The sequence below is a fragment of the Oculina patagonica genome, chromosome 5 (genome assembly GCF_052425735.1).
Source record: "Oculina patagonica isolate OP01 chromosome 5, crgOcupat, whole genome shotgun sequence".
NCBI classification, from domain to species: Eukaryota; Metazoa; Cnidaria; class Anthozoa; order Scleractinia; family Oculinidae; genus Oculina; species Oculina patagonica.
The window spans coordinates 31,265,908-31,280,907 of NC_135762.1; the positions used below are offsets into that span (position 1 = coordinate 31,265,908).

The following is a 15,000-nucleotide window of genomic DNA, read 5'->3' on the forward strand; positions in this document are numbered from 1 at the left end:
TATACTTAACTTGCCGGCTTTATTGATGTTTGATCAGGCGGATTTTTAGTTATAGATCTGAAATTAAGTAAATATAAGCAAATTGTTGGTTTGCGACCATCGATTAACTCTGGCACATTCAAGTTAGAAATATTAACTCTCTTCATTGAATTCCATACAATTCTTTTAATGTTAGTTGTGAGAAGACAATGTTGCATTCTCGATGTTTTTCTTTTATTTTTCTCGCTTGCCTGGTTGACAATGGTTTAATGTTGGAGTTAAGTCGTTCGGGCGCATATTAAAATATGTTAGGTTCAGAAGTATACATTCCTATTTTTTTCCTCTTTCAGAAATTGGAATCCAGCTATGGCCCGGGGGGGGGGGGGCACTCCCTTATTAGGGCTTAACGGGGACGTGCGGCCCGATAGGGTATGGTTTTTAGGCGTTTCTGTCTTGAACGGGGTATATATTTCACCTCTTTTTGTCTTAAACGGGGTATCTTTGCATGGACCAATGTCAAACAGGATAGGCTTATATGGCTGCAGAGGTGTAACAAGCCAAAGTTTCACAAATTCTTTCGTATTGCTGACTTACATTGATTTCGGCATTGATACTTAGCTTAATTCACGATCACAATAAAGCCAGTGCGGTACTTGTTTATGTCTTAGACGGGGTATCAAAAATTGGCATTCTGTCTTAAACAGGGTAGGAAAATCAGAAGTTCGTGTCTTAAACAGGGTCAGGGTTTAAGAGGCCGGGCCGCACCTCCCTACCCGAAATTATGTCGTGTACCCCTCCCCCCCCCCCCGGGAGCTAGGGTTGCGTGCAAAAGTAGAATTGTGAACATAGTAATTATGATAAAATAGAAAAGTCATTACTATGACACATTGGAGTTATGCATTTATAATTCAAAATTATTTATAAAAGCGATGTTAAGGAGGTACTCTGAAATTACGGCTTGCGATAATAGCAATGTTTGCCGGTTTCAACCGATTTCAGAATTCTGAACACGCTCGCATTCAATGTTAGATAAAAATAAAACAAGTGAAAACATGGCTCAACAGCAAAGTAAGAGAAAGATTAAAGGTGTACGCGCTGTTTAATAAGCGTTTTTCGCTTTCAAAAGTGTGAAGTATTAAACAGCTCGTATTCTAGTTTCTTGGAAAGAAAGGAAAAACGGTGAAGAGCGACTCTATTCAAAATCTTCACTGGCATTTCTCGTTTGAGGCTACAGACCTTATAAAAAGTTCTATTATACAGATATTCTGAATAAAATATTTAATTTGTTTACCAAAAACATGATTAAGAACGGACAGAGAAATTTTCTCTGCAGGCCGGGTGTACGTCTCATAGAATATTTTTCTAAAATGTTCTTTCGCATTCATTTTTTTGTAATGTATTGGTAATTCAGATTTATTTTCTTTCAAAATAGTTTTCATGGTACTAAATACCAGAAAAATGATACAGAAACTAATCATACAAGGGCTTAATAGTTATACTGACTCCCAATAATTATTACTGCGAGATAACCGTGAGATCGAAAAAGATGTAGACATGTGCTTTGACTTACCTGTAATTTTCTCTTCGTTAGGTTTTGTGATAGCAATATTCTGTGCCTCAATTTCCTCAAACAATATTCATACTTGAAGAATTAAGAAGATAAAATGTTTAAGGCAAACTTGTGGTATCTGTGAACAAGACACATTATGGAAAACAAGTGTTAATGGCACAGAATTTTCATATGTTGAATGCGCGAGTGCTAAGCGGTGGATAAAATAAGCAGGTGTTATTTCATATCTCGGAATAATTAACACCTCCAAACTTAAACTCAGGAAGCGTTTTGTATTTTTCCCATAAGGTTGTTGGCTTTTTTGTTCTACTGCCAAGAACATTTTATTACGATACTTGTGCCCTTCTTAGCCGCTCGGCTTTTCAATTCGATTCCTTTCGTTTCGCGATTAAAGATCGTTATGGCGAAATTTTCGTTCAAAAGTTATCATTTTCTGAAATGAATCTTTGCTGGCCAAAAGTGTTTTGTTTACCTATGCTTATTATAAACGTCTCCGAAGTGTACACAATGAAATGTTTAAATTAAAGGATTTACCGCCTGGCTAGATGGGTGCTACATATAAGCAGAGGAAGAACGGAAAAATTTTCAAAACATAACCCCGTCTCCGCTAGCGCCCAAATTAAAAAATTACTTGCAGTCAGAATCTTGTCTCCGAGCCTGCTGTGTATTTTTTTATGTTATACAATGGCTAACGTCCATTTAAAAGACCAAAGCGAAGCGCAATCAATTACCTACTGCAGATCAGCTCGTAAATATTGATTTAACAAGATATGATAAACAAAATATTCATTGTGTTAGTTTTCAAACAATCTGAAATGGAGTTAGTGCAATTAAAATGGGTTGGCCATGTTGTGTATTTTAACTTCAATTTTGGTTTTATTGCAAGAAAAATATGTCGGTCTCATCCGGCCAATCAGTAGAAGACATTCGGTGAAATGTGAGAAGAAATACAGCTATAATAACTTGAAATTTGACGCCTCGCTCTGTTTAGCCGAGGAGTAACTCCCCCCCCCCCCCAGGAGAAACTGTACTAAAGGCGGGCGGGCGGGCGGGCGGTAGGGAGGGAGGGTAGGTACGGCTATGCTTTTGCATATATGTTGGTTGTCTTGAATTAACTTGATATAAATGCGTTAGATGTTGAATTGCATTGATTGCGACAAGCTTTCTCTAATCGCCATTTTTTGAACTGTTTCTATGCACTAATGAATCCTTGAATAAAAGATTCTTTTAGAAATTTACCGCATAAAAACAACAGTAGATAATAATTGATCGGTATTCTCTTTTGCATGCAATATTTCGTGTGGAATCGTCATTTCCTTTTTTGCCGATCTTTGGCTGAACTCAAAAGATAGCACAGTTTTGCAGTGTATTGATTACCCTACCCGATTTAATTTTTGCTAAATGGCATGAAGAGAAGCCACGAGCCAAGCGGCCCACCGCGGAGCATCCCGGCCGAGCAAAGCGGCAGGAAACACCCCCCCGAAGGGAGCAGCCAGCAGGGCCCCCCCCCCCAGCAATGTCGCCGGACCCAAACACCGGGGGAGAGAGGACGAGAGAGGCGCCCAAGAACACACCAGGACCCCGGCCGGGGCCGAACCGGACCGCGGACCGGCCGGCGCACAACCAAGGCCACGCGCCTCCCTAAATGGCATGTATACGTATCTGTAAATAGTCAGCCTGTTCACAGACCTTCTACTTTCTCTTACAAAACCGTCAAGAGCGCGAACAAAAAAGCACACACGCTGAATTGAGCGAGCTTCAACGAAGGAGATGCTACTGTTAATTAAAAACCTACAAAAATTGTAGTAAATAAATCTGTTGCCTTGTAGCAACGATGCGAACATTGAAATAAAAGTTCATAGTTCACAAAAAAAGGTTCCCTTCTAGGTGCCAAAATCTACCACTAAGGTGTAGCTATTTGTTATATGTTAATTGTTATGTCTGGAACTCTCTATTCTATTTAGTGTGGCTATAAGGCTACATACATGTTTACTGTTATACCTACTCGGTTTGAAATTCAACCTCTGCACTTTGTACGTGTTACGTGCCTACATTTAAATATGTCTCGCCGCCAACCGGCTTCATCTAAATTTTCCTTTCATCTTAATCATTATGCAGGCCGTAGGGTGGGGGGGGGGGGGGGGGGGGGGGTGGGGGGGGAAAAAAAAAAAAAATTAAAAAAAAAAATTTTTTAAAAAAAAAAAAAAAAAAACAAAAAAAAAATTATGGACTAGAAACTAAAGAACTGAAAGACAATATCATACGGTGGAACCTCGATTTAACGAACCTCTATATAACGAAGTCCTCGGTATAACGAACGATATTCTTCAGCCCGGCCAAAGTTACAGTAAAATGTATGGAACAGTCCCTCGATATAACGAACCTCGATATAACGAAATTCCCGTTATAACGAACACAATCCGGAAGCCCAAACGTAAAATGTACCCCGATATAACGAATTTCAGTTAACAAGCGACAAAAGATGAATGTAGAACAGACCAACAAGGATGAAAATACTTAAATCCTTATAGGACTGGAAAATAACTTCAAAGACATATGTCCATACCTATGTGGGTATTAGACATTAAAGCACAAATGTTATTTTTGACAGTCGTTCAGATCAGTAAATGCTGGTACTGCAACGCAACAGCGTGAAAAACAATTATTAACTATACTTCGATGTAACGAACATTTTGGTTGTTTTTCCGCAAATTCGTTATATCGAGGTTTTCGATATAACGCACCATCGATATAACGAACAAATTTCCACAGTCCTTTGGCACTTCGTTAAATCGAGGTTTCACTGTTATGGTTTCACTAAGTAATAACCAGTACTCAATTATAGGAAGGCTGCCGATTTCTTTCTTTTATATATAGTATAGTTCTTCGAAAGCCAACAGCATCAGTCAACACGAGCTTTTTTATCGTTTTTTGTTTGATGAAAGACGAGCTTGGAAAATAAAATTGATGAACTGATCGTGATATCGCTTTTGTCTTGATCGATATCACACAACAGTGATACCTAATCAAATTTTACATAAATTGTAATCAATAACTATTTAAATGTGATATTTAGCAGGGTTTTTTTCGTTTTAAAAATGAAAATTGGGTGATGATGTACCTTGGTTCTTCTTGTTTCCTGGAGAACGCCTTTAACGGAAGCCAAAAGTGTTCTCGCCTACATACGTCCTGAGCTGTTATAAGTTTTATTCACATGCAAAACATTATCTTAGCAATACATTTTCATTTCACTTAATTGTCTTGTAATAATCAAGGACGCTAATATAAGATTGTCGCTTAACGAATAATCGACAATAACTATCAATTATGGTGGCCTCATCATTCGTTCATTTTTGAAAAAGTTGAGTGGAACCGGATAAGCGGCGTCAAATGCAATTGAAATCGCCATTGAGTGAGTGTGAGGCACTTAAAAAATCATTGCTGCACCGCCAGATGGAATAAAATACACCACATTAGTTAACTAAACCGGCCAAGTTAAAATATAAATGAAAAGTAGAAAATTACTGGAAGTACTCAATTTTCAGAATTTTGTTAAGGTTTGAAGTAAGCTTTCGCGGAATAGTTTCATTGCCAACGAGACAGCCGAGCCAAGAGGCGAGGCTGTCGAGGCGGCAGAATCATAGAGCCGTGTGCGTATGAGTGTATAGGCAGAGAAAATCTTAAGTTCTGCGTAAGGGACTTTTTTTTGACCATATTTGGGTGTAAGTAAACCCCATATTTGGGTTGTATTGTTCTTCCCAACTGGTTCCCAGTCTCTCACTCCTTGCTAGAGAGCAAATGACCAAAATGGCGTCCACGCGGCTCGCTGTTAAGATTTTCAATGTGGTCATTCATCCCTTTACCGATAAATACACCTTTAGGGAATTATAAATCGAAAGGGAGTACCCTACAGAATATTCGACCGCCGAAAAAACGAACATCAAGGTCTTTAAAGCGATGAAATAATCTTTCGACTTTGGAGTCCTTTGATTTACGATCGAAGAGACACATGAAAATCAAAAGCGTACTGTTGACTTCAAATAGAGTTTTCTTGACTTATGAGAATGCTGAAGTCGGGTAAATGCTTCCTTTTAGTGTTTATTGTGTTTATAGTAATTGTTTGACCGATGATTTATTCCAAATCAAATACCGTTTATATTTTATTTGGCACGCATTTTCGCTCCGCGTAGGAATAACATCAATACAAAGCGACGCTCACTAAAATTACTCAGTGTCATACACACAAGAAAGTCAAAAGTTTTTTGCTTCTAACGGCAAATGTAATGTTAACTTGAATAAACATTTTGTCTCCAAATAATCCTTGACCGTTCAAGTTTTGTTTTCTGTTCAAATTTTTCAAGTTTTGCGTAACTGAACATGGGATTTGATTTAAAAGAAGTTCTTGAAATGCAACTATCCCTTTTGTGGACGGAAACATTTCAACCATCACGTGTTGTATTTACAAAACAGTGATTAAACCTCATTTATTGCCTACATTTTGTGACATTTTAACGTTGAGAAGAATTTAAAGATTTGTCAAGAGTTATCAATCTGTCAAACCCGTAGCCTGCATAGCAGGGGTGACCCTATTCGGCGGAATGGCGGAAAGACGGAACGGCACGGCGGAATGGCGGAATGGCGGAATATCCTAAAACGCGGAATGACGGAAAATCCTAAAACGCGGAATGACGGAATATCCTAAAACGCGGAATTGTGAAACATTAAAAAAAGAAGCAACAACAGCAACAAAAACAAACAAACAAAAGGAAAATTATAACTGCTTATTTTCTCGGACGACGATTAAGGCTAAGAATGTCGCTAAGAATGATTCAGGTACTTTAGCTTGTGGATATTCGTCGCTGTGACAGAAAAGCCAACTTGTTTACAGCGGCTGCTAGCAGTAGAAAACCAGAAAACAGTAAATATAACCCATAGACGAAGGGTTCTTTACATATCTTTTTTTAAAATCCTTCGAGGACGTCGATCTAGAGCCGGGATTTCGAGGTAGGATACTCGAGTGATCGCCTGGGAGGATTTCGTAAAATTACAGCCGGTTGTCGTCCCGCTCGAGACAATGAAATGTATAAAGCCGAAGTTCTTTAACAAAGCCGTTAGAAAGAAAACGAAAGGGCCTGAAATTTACTGAGTTCGTACTGAGAAATTAAAAAAAGGAAACCCACAACAAGGGGTTTCCAGATGGTCACCCATCCAAGTACTAACCCCGCCCAACAGGGCTTAACTTTGGCGATCAGACGAGAACCAGTGCTTTCCTTGTGGTATCAGTCCCAGACGAAGCAAAGACTTACAAGAGTCATGCAAATAAAGAACAGAAACACCTGGTTATAATGGATCTTTTGAACGATGATTTAAGTGGATTTACACTGTTATAAACTGATTTACGCGCTCTTTCTGATACCACATGGAAAACAACGGTTCTCATCCGATCGCCAAAGTTAAGCCCTGTTGGGCGGGATTAGTACTTGGATGGGTGACCATCTGGAAACCCCTTGTTGTGGATTTCCTTTTTTTTTAATTTCTCAGTACAAACTCAGTTAATTTCAGGCCCTTTCGTTTTCTTTCTAACGGCTTCGTTAGCGTACTTCGGCTTTATACGTTCATTGTCTCGAGCGGCACAAGAACTCTGTAAAATAACGAAATCCTCCCTCGATCACTCGAGTATCCTTCGAAGGATTAAGAAGATATATAAAGAACCCTTCGTCTATGGGTTATATTTACTGTTTTCTGGTTTTCTACTGCTAGCAGCCGCTGTAAACAAGTTGGCTTTTCTGTCACAGCGACGAATATCCACAAGTTAAAGTACCTGAATCATTCTTAGCGACATTCTTAGCCTTAATCGTCGTCCGAGAAAGTTAGCAGTTATAATTTTCCTTTTGTTTGTTTGTTTTTGTTGCTGTTGTTGCTTCTTTTTTTAATGTTTCACAATTCCGCGTTTTAGGATATTCCGTCATTCCGCGTTTTAGGATTTTCCGTCATTCCGCGTTTTAGGATATTCCGCCATTCCGCCATTCCACCATTCCGCCGTGCCGTTCCGTCATTCCGCCATTCCACCGAATAGGGTCACCCCATAGCAGACATCTGTGTACGTTTTTAGTGTGTTTAAAAGAGTGCGCGATCGCGAGAATACGCGCGCTGGAAACTACGGCGCCTGCTACGCAGGCTATCAAGCCTGTGTCATTTATGAACACCAGAGAAATAGTACAATTTACCATATTTTGGTCATTTCAAATATAGTTCTATCAAAAACCATTCAATATCTGTTCTTATGAACAAACATGAGTATTTCGCTCGTTGGCACTTACCGATAGGTACAACTAGTTAAACTATAAAAATAAATTATAAAAATGCCACACAGCAACCACTGGCGCCAGTGGTTGCTGTGTCATTCTTGCTATTATCACATCTGCCGATATCCGATCTGCGGATGTAAAACAGCAAATTGCTGTTACTTCCGGCACAACCTTATGAAAAGCCCGGCTGCTAAGCAACGAACAACGGTGATCAGAGAATCACATAATGTGACTGTTTCACTAAGCAGGAGGGCATTTTGCGTGCGCATGCGTCGATATGGGCTAGTGCGCACGACAGAGAAGTTCTGCTATCGATTGTTTACATATTTTTCACAATTTATGACCTAATTTTCAGCTCAAAATAAAAGGTGTTTTAAGTTTTATTTGCTGTATACGATACTAAGAGTCCTTGCTTTATCTTCTGACAACAACAAGCATACTTTGATGTCGGCGTGCCGTTTATCTGATCGACTTTGGCTATGTGTATTAAACATTGCGCGTGGACAAAATGGCGACCGAATTTCGAGAACCTAAATACCTTGCCCATGTTTTTAATAGCTGGGAGATCTAAACGGACAAAGCGCTATGGCAACTTAGTACTAAAATATAAAACAGCAGTTTTAAATATACGATGTTATAATCAAGTATCCCGGGTTTGACCGAGTGGTCATGATTTTGTTCAGATTTTTCATAAAACTGCAATTTCATCGTTCTCACGATGCAAAAATCTCAAAATCTAACCTTGATCTCCAGCGTCTACCGATGATATATGGAGCCTAAAGTACTTGAACTATCGTCTAATGCTGCGAAGGTAGCGTTAAAAAATGGTCTATTGTGGTATTTTTTAGCTTTCTTTAACGTACGTTCTCGCTGGTTTATTCTAACAGAGAAACTATCGTTTGTGATTATTTCCTTAAACTTAAGCATTGGTCAAAATAACTTCACATTTCGATGTACCACAATTATTCCGTTGAACAAGAAAAGAATTACTGAGATCGGTCTTAATTTTAAAGTGTTATGGTAATTCTTTGCTGGTAGTCAGACTATTTGTTTACATTTTACTATGTTAATTAGTACATTTTTGGCTCCTTTATCAAAATCTAGCCTTGATCACCAGTCAAAAAATAGCATGAAACGAACAAGCGATATATATATTTTTCAGAAACGTTCTAATAACTGCTGCATAAAATGTCTTAAGAAATAATTTTTAACTATAAACAATGTTATTTTCAAATTTTCATTCAACGTATATTTCTTTAAGATTGATGTTCATTTTGTTATAATGACTGTTCTACTTCTGTGTCGCCTAAATGTGTTTTAAAGAACTGCAGTTCTTGTTCCAGGAAACTCTGTTTGCCAGTCGAGGGCAAGTTGGCTTTGCTTTAGAGTCATCAGTGAGCTGCATTATCATGTGCAGAACACCCAAACATGTCTTTCCCCTCAGGGAAAACCCTTTTCTTTGGTGGCCGTCTCTTTAGGCAAAAAATCTCCCGACAAGCTATAATATTGCTCGCACTCTACCTGTATTACAGCAATTGATTTGATGTGAAGTTTTGATCCTAATATATCACACTCCAGCACACGCATAAATGTTTTCCTCTTTTTACGACCTGTTTGATTTTTGTCGGTGAAGGCTTTCCTATCTGTCCCACATATTTTCCCATTATTTGCAACAACGATCCCGAAGCAGGCCAGAAAATCTGCTTTATAAGAGCCTTGCCACACACAAAACACTTTTTCTTAGCGAAATTGACGTCTATATTAAATTATGTGACGATAAACAGTACAAAAAACAAAGTTTGAATCTTCCGCGCCATTTTTATTCCCAAGATCACGCGGTCTTTGTACAGCGGTTGCACGTATGCGCCCGCAAAATGCCCTCCTGCTGTTTCACTATACAGAACGACAACAAATACGCCAAGTTTTCAATATGTAGAATATTTAACTTAATATAGAGCTATCTACTCGCCGATGTTCAGCGGCGAGGTAGTCCTGTCTGTATAATAAAGTGAAATGTAGTAATCACATAAAATACAATTTCTCTATACTAGATATAAACATTCACATAATATGTGTTAAAAAGATTATTCGGTTAGCTTCTTGAAATGGGTTATCACGTGATATATCGATGAAGAGATTTAGAAGATTGCAAATACGTTTAAACTTTCCTTGATTTTACTACACATATAGTACACTACATATAGGGACATATAGTAAAAAATGCCCAGGGCTGGCCCCAGCAGAGAGGGTGCTTTTAGTTTGGACCGCTACATTAAGAGAAGAAAGGAGAGACAAACTCGACTTATTACAGTGTATTTAGACTAAGAGGAATAAGAAGGCACAGCCAATTTATAGGAAACAAAATACACACGGATAAAAAGTAATAACTAGCTTATGTGCGGTATTACCGCAAAATCAAGTGACTTGAAATTTCATCATCTCTTCATGTTTAATTTTAAGTAAACAGATTAGGTAAAGTGCTTGTTTATTTACGCAATATTCTTTCCATTTCACAAAGGTCATTTTAGATATCACTATTACACGAGATAAACCAAAGGGTACTTTGAATGTTATCAAAAGATTACCAATGTATACATGTGAAAGTGACCCATTACATGTGACACTTAATGACTAGCCCCAAGGGAAACACTAAGTTGTGTTTCCCCGAGACACTCAATTTTTATGTATTCTAATGATCTTTATTAACTCCGGACTAAAAACAAAATAAAAACTTAGCTTTTGTCCACACCTTTGAATTGCTTTGCGTTCACACCATGGTTTCTGATCAAGTGCACGGTCAAGTTCAACCTGTTGCCACCCAAGGGAGTTATTGAGTTTTATTCGCCCTCAGGAGTTATATAGTTTTGATGCATCATGTGATGCGTTCTCGTACAATAGAAAACTATGTTTCAGTTGGGTGGTATAACAATGTTTATTATTAGCCACTCCCCAGTCCACTATTTTTACACCCCATCTCCATCCTTGCAAGATGGTAACCAATGATAATGAGTCCTAAAAAAATACAATTTACGCAGTCCAAGGAAAAAACAAAATACAATTCGGACAGCTTTAGGTACAACTTGTGTTTATTTCCATATGATATATGACCTTTCATGAATCTGTTGTAAATACTTCTAAGATTCCTGATAAAGGATACTAGAATTATTGCATGGCCATGAAAACATCCTAGTAAAAATCTGATTTATAAATGCGTCAATCAGGAACAACTGTACTTACATTTAATTTCAACACACATTCACATGAAATATGACACTGCAAAGCTAGATTACTTGGTGAGCTCTTCAGTTGGTTGCCATGTAAGAGTTGAATCTGGGATGACTTCATGTAACCACATATGAAATATAAACCTAGATATCAAGTTCCAAACTGTTTTTGTTTAATTTTAATTTTAAATTATATTATTTTATAGTAATTTTAGTTTTTAATTTTAACTAAAGATTTTGAATAAATACATTAAGATTAAGACGAGCGATTGAACTACATAAGGTTTGGATGAACATTAAACCCTGCACATTTACATTTGTAAAATTTTCAAATGTAAATGTGTATGGCATGGAGTCATCAAAATGTTATGTAATTTTATTGCTCATCTTTCTCTTAAAGTATTCATTATTTTATTTTTATTGTAGTTATCAATGTTTCTGTTGGTTATTTTATAACATAGTTGTATATGTCATTTGAAAGCTGCATGATAACAAGGTTTACTTCCCATGCATGAATGCATGAAGTCTTCCCAGATTCAAATCTGTTATGGCAACCAACTGAAGAGGTCATAGACGAAACAGGTTTTGTAGTCACATATGTTACATAAATGTGTGTTGAAAGTAAATGCAAATGAGATCTTTCCAAATCAAAATGCTGTTTACTTATGCTTTCTTTATATATCAATTCTCCTAACTTTTTTCCATACATTTCGTTTAATGTTCGTTCTGGAAATTTGGTGATAGATCAAGACAATATCCTCTAGCTGATGAATGTCTTTGTTCTCATCACTTCACTAATGGACAATTGACCAACAATATTGTAAGGAGAAACCAGTTGTTGATCACTTGATCTTCTCAGGAGACAGGAATCGTGTCTGGACTGCAGACACACCATATCCATGCACATTCTTTCAGTCATAGATCTCCACTGGATGTGACTGTATTTACTGCATTTAGTGTTGGTGAGTAAGCAAACACGTCCATAAAGGTTTGATTGTGTTATACTGGGATCCTTTGAAATAGAGATTGCAAAGAAAGAAAGAAAAAAATGAAGATTTGCAAGCAAAAGAAAGCTAGAACTAACATTCAGACGAGAGCGTCACTACTTGAATTGGGTCACTTGGAAAAACAAACGGCAGCAACCTTTTTGTAAATGAACCTATAACATTGAAGAATACAATTACCTAATTTTGGCAATTCACAGTTCGTTGCAAATTAAAGGCCTTGCCCCCTTTTCTTGAGAACACAGTTGTTATTACTTACAGAAAAGGTGAATGTTACTTTTAGTGTGCAACTACTACAAAACCTGGTGTATCATTCAAACCCACCCCGGCCAAACCAAATCATGTTATTTAAGTTTGATATCACAGGAAAGAACCACATTTTGCACAAAAACTTACACTGAAATGATGACAGCCAAATCCACTTATGTTCTCCAACACTCTCTGAAGATTGGGAAAGTTGGTTCTCTTCTAACATCAGACACACCTACACCAAACACATTAATAGGAATGTGTTACTCAAGTATTTCAACTAAAGGCTAAATACTACTGACAGAACTTTATAACCTTTTGGTCAATTCTTAGAAAACGCTTAGCCGGCATTATAGAGCGGTTTTCACTTGAGTGTCGAAAGTAAATTGCGTTTGCTTTGGTTTTGCATTACTATGCTTAGTGATTGGCTTAAAAATCTTGCGCCACTTTCTCAGCCAATCAGAACTATAACCAAAACCAATTGTGACTCGCTCACGCACATTTTCCCATGCTTCATGCCAGCTACATGTATTTGCTTCGAGTTTTGATTGGTTCACTGGGTTGTCTGGGTCCTTTGTGATTGGCCAGAGTAATTACTTTGGTTTTGGTTTTACAACACTCAATTGAAAACTGCTCTAAGTAACTGTATTTAGTTAATAATTGTCACAAGCATGGGATAACGGGAAAAATTATGAGTTCCCAACAGCAGAACCCACTACCTTCTGTACACCAGTCCAATATATCTGCTGATTTATCTAATAAATTTCTTAAAAAACTGAAATATCTGAAGAGACTATTTAAAAAATTATCATTGTTTTTATTTTAGAAGAATTTAAGCAAAAAAAACTAGTGAATTTTATTTGTCACTACTTTACAGCTGTTGCCTTATTCGCTGTCTTCCTTAGAAAGCCCTCTGTTATAGCACACATTCACCTGGTTTATCACTGTTTATAATATAGATAGGAGTCTACGCGCACTCTGATTGGCTAAAAACCTATGTTTTATCAGAGTATAAAACATAGAAAAATCATGTTTTATTGTTTTTCGTCAGCTTTCCTCGAGTGCTTCGCGCGTCGTTGACTGTTCGCTGGCTATAACCACTCGTATCCAACAAGGGCGAATGGAATAATTGTTTTATTAAATTCCTTTTTAAGTATAAATCCACTGGACATTTCATTTTGATGTAAACGAAGTGAGGCGGGAAAAATTGTGGCGCGGTGTCCAATGCTTGAGTTGAATGAAACTCGCAAGGAAAGCGAGCGAGAGAGTTTTCTTTCGAAGATTTTCTTCGACAATCTCCTCTTAAATCGTCTATTCATGCTGGAACTTGATTGTGACAACAATTAAGGTTTACGGGAATATCCTAAGCAATAGCTTTTCTGGAAATTATACGCCTTGTTCAAGTCGAACGAAGCAAGGGACGGATGTGTTCGAGACTACTATATTATGCTGAGACGAAATTGCACTCGGTGCAGTCGGTGAAGTTTATCGAAGTTCAAAAAGACAAGATCAAGATTAAAAGGTAACAAACTTACCTGAAATGCTTAGCCTTATTTTACGTCGAATACTGAATGAAATTGTGTCAGTTTTCTGGTCTTCCCGTAAACTATTTTCTGCTTTTCATCTTTGTTTATTCGCTCTTGTTGTACATATTTTTAATTAAACTTTTCACTCGCGGTGTCTAAAATCTATATCATAAAGCAAAGAAAGAAGCCTAAGCCATGTTTTATACTGTCATAAAACACTCCAGGCATTTGAGAACACTCGAGAAATGTAGAAAACATTCGCCTGCGGCTCATGTTTTCTACATTTCCCTCGTGTTCTCAAATGCCCGTCGTGTTTTATGACAGTATAAAACATGGCTTAGGCTTCTTTATTTGTTAATTATAATAGTTAACTCGAGTTCACTTTAGTTAGCATTAACCAACTAAGACTATTGCTACCTCCCCCTGCATGGCATGCTAGTCAATCACAGGTAACACCAAAGTATTTTTGTCTGATTGCTTTGACGAAAAGCATACAGATTGTAATAAATACCATTTTTTATAGGTCCTCTATCTTCACACCATGGCATCATCTCTGCTATTTAGCAAGGAACCTATTGACACAACAGCAAGTCACTGGTCCTTGTCTGTGTAGACTGGAAGCCAACTAAGAAAAAAATTTAAATGATCAGTAAAAATGTAGCATTATAAAATACAAACTCAGACAATATAGGCCAGCTCTGATAAAAAATTATTATGTATACCACTTGTAATAAATTGTAAACTAAGTCAAAAACATCCTGAGGTCATCATTTATTATACTATAATTTCATTTTATTATATGACTCACCCAGAAGAACATTGGCATAATTTTTTCCCTCCAGATTCATCATTCTTGGAATACTTGACCAACCAGTTAACACCCAGTAACCCAGCCTGGAAGATAAAAGAAAACACAATGAAGATTGACCATTTATAAATGCTACATGTTGTTTTGCTGTAACGTTCAAAGATACAATATTATTTTACCTCCGTTATACATGTGTAAGGCATGTCTGAATTTTATTTTTGCCTATTTTATGGTCATGCATGTACTTAATAACAAATGTAATTGGGAGGGACAAACACCAGGCCTTAGACTTCCCTAGATCCATCAAGTCAACATCTATAGGGAAAGGAAAC

At 37.4% G+C, this 15,000-nt stretch overlaps 2 protein-coding genes and 2 pseudogenes across 4 annotated transcripts in view; 1 reads left to right on the forward strand and 3 right to left on the reverse strand.

Moving 5' to 3' along the window:
- Window positions 1-1,698, reverse strand: part of LOC144653660 (putative ammonium transporter 3) — an 11,665-nt gene extending 9,967 nt beyond the window's left edge. For both annotated transcript variants that reach the window (XR_013570788.1, XM_078513713.1), the window contains exon 1: window positions 1,550-1,698. The gene's annotated coding sequence lies outside the window, so the exon portion shown is untranslated. The remainder of the gene's footprint in view (window positions 1-1,549) is intronic.
- A 5,021-nt stretch (window positions 1,699-6,719) lies between these two features.
- LOC144655735 (5S ribosomal RNA) lies at window positions 6,720-6,836 on the reverse strand (annotated as a pseudogene).
- A 115-nt stretch (window positions 6,837-6,951) lies between these two features.
- Window positions 6,952-7,071, forward strand: LOC144655739 (5S ribosomal RNA; annotated as a pseudogene).
- A 3,711-nt stretch (window positions 7,072-10,782) lies between these two features.
- LOC144653662 (uncharacterized) overlaps window positions 10,783-15,000 on the reverse strand; it is a 6,745-nt gene continuing 2,527 nt past the window's right edge. For both annotated transcript variants that reach the window (XM_078513716.1, XM_078513715.1), the window contains exons 5-8: window positions 14,669-14,754; window positions 14,372-14,485; window positions 12,482-12,569; window positions 10,783-12,093 (exon numbers count right to left, since the gene is read on the reverse strand). The gene's annotated coding sequence lies outside the window, so the exon portion shown is untranslated. The remainder of the gene's footprint in view (window positions 12,094-12,481; window positions 12,570-14,371; window positions 14,486-14,668; window positions 14,755-15,000) is intronic.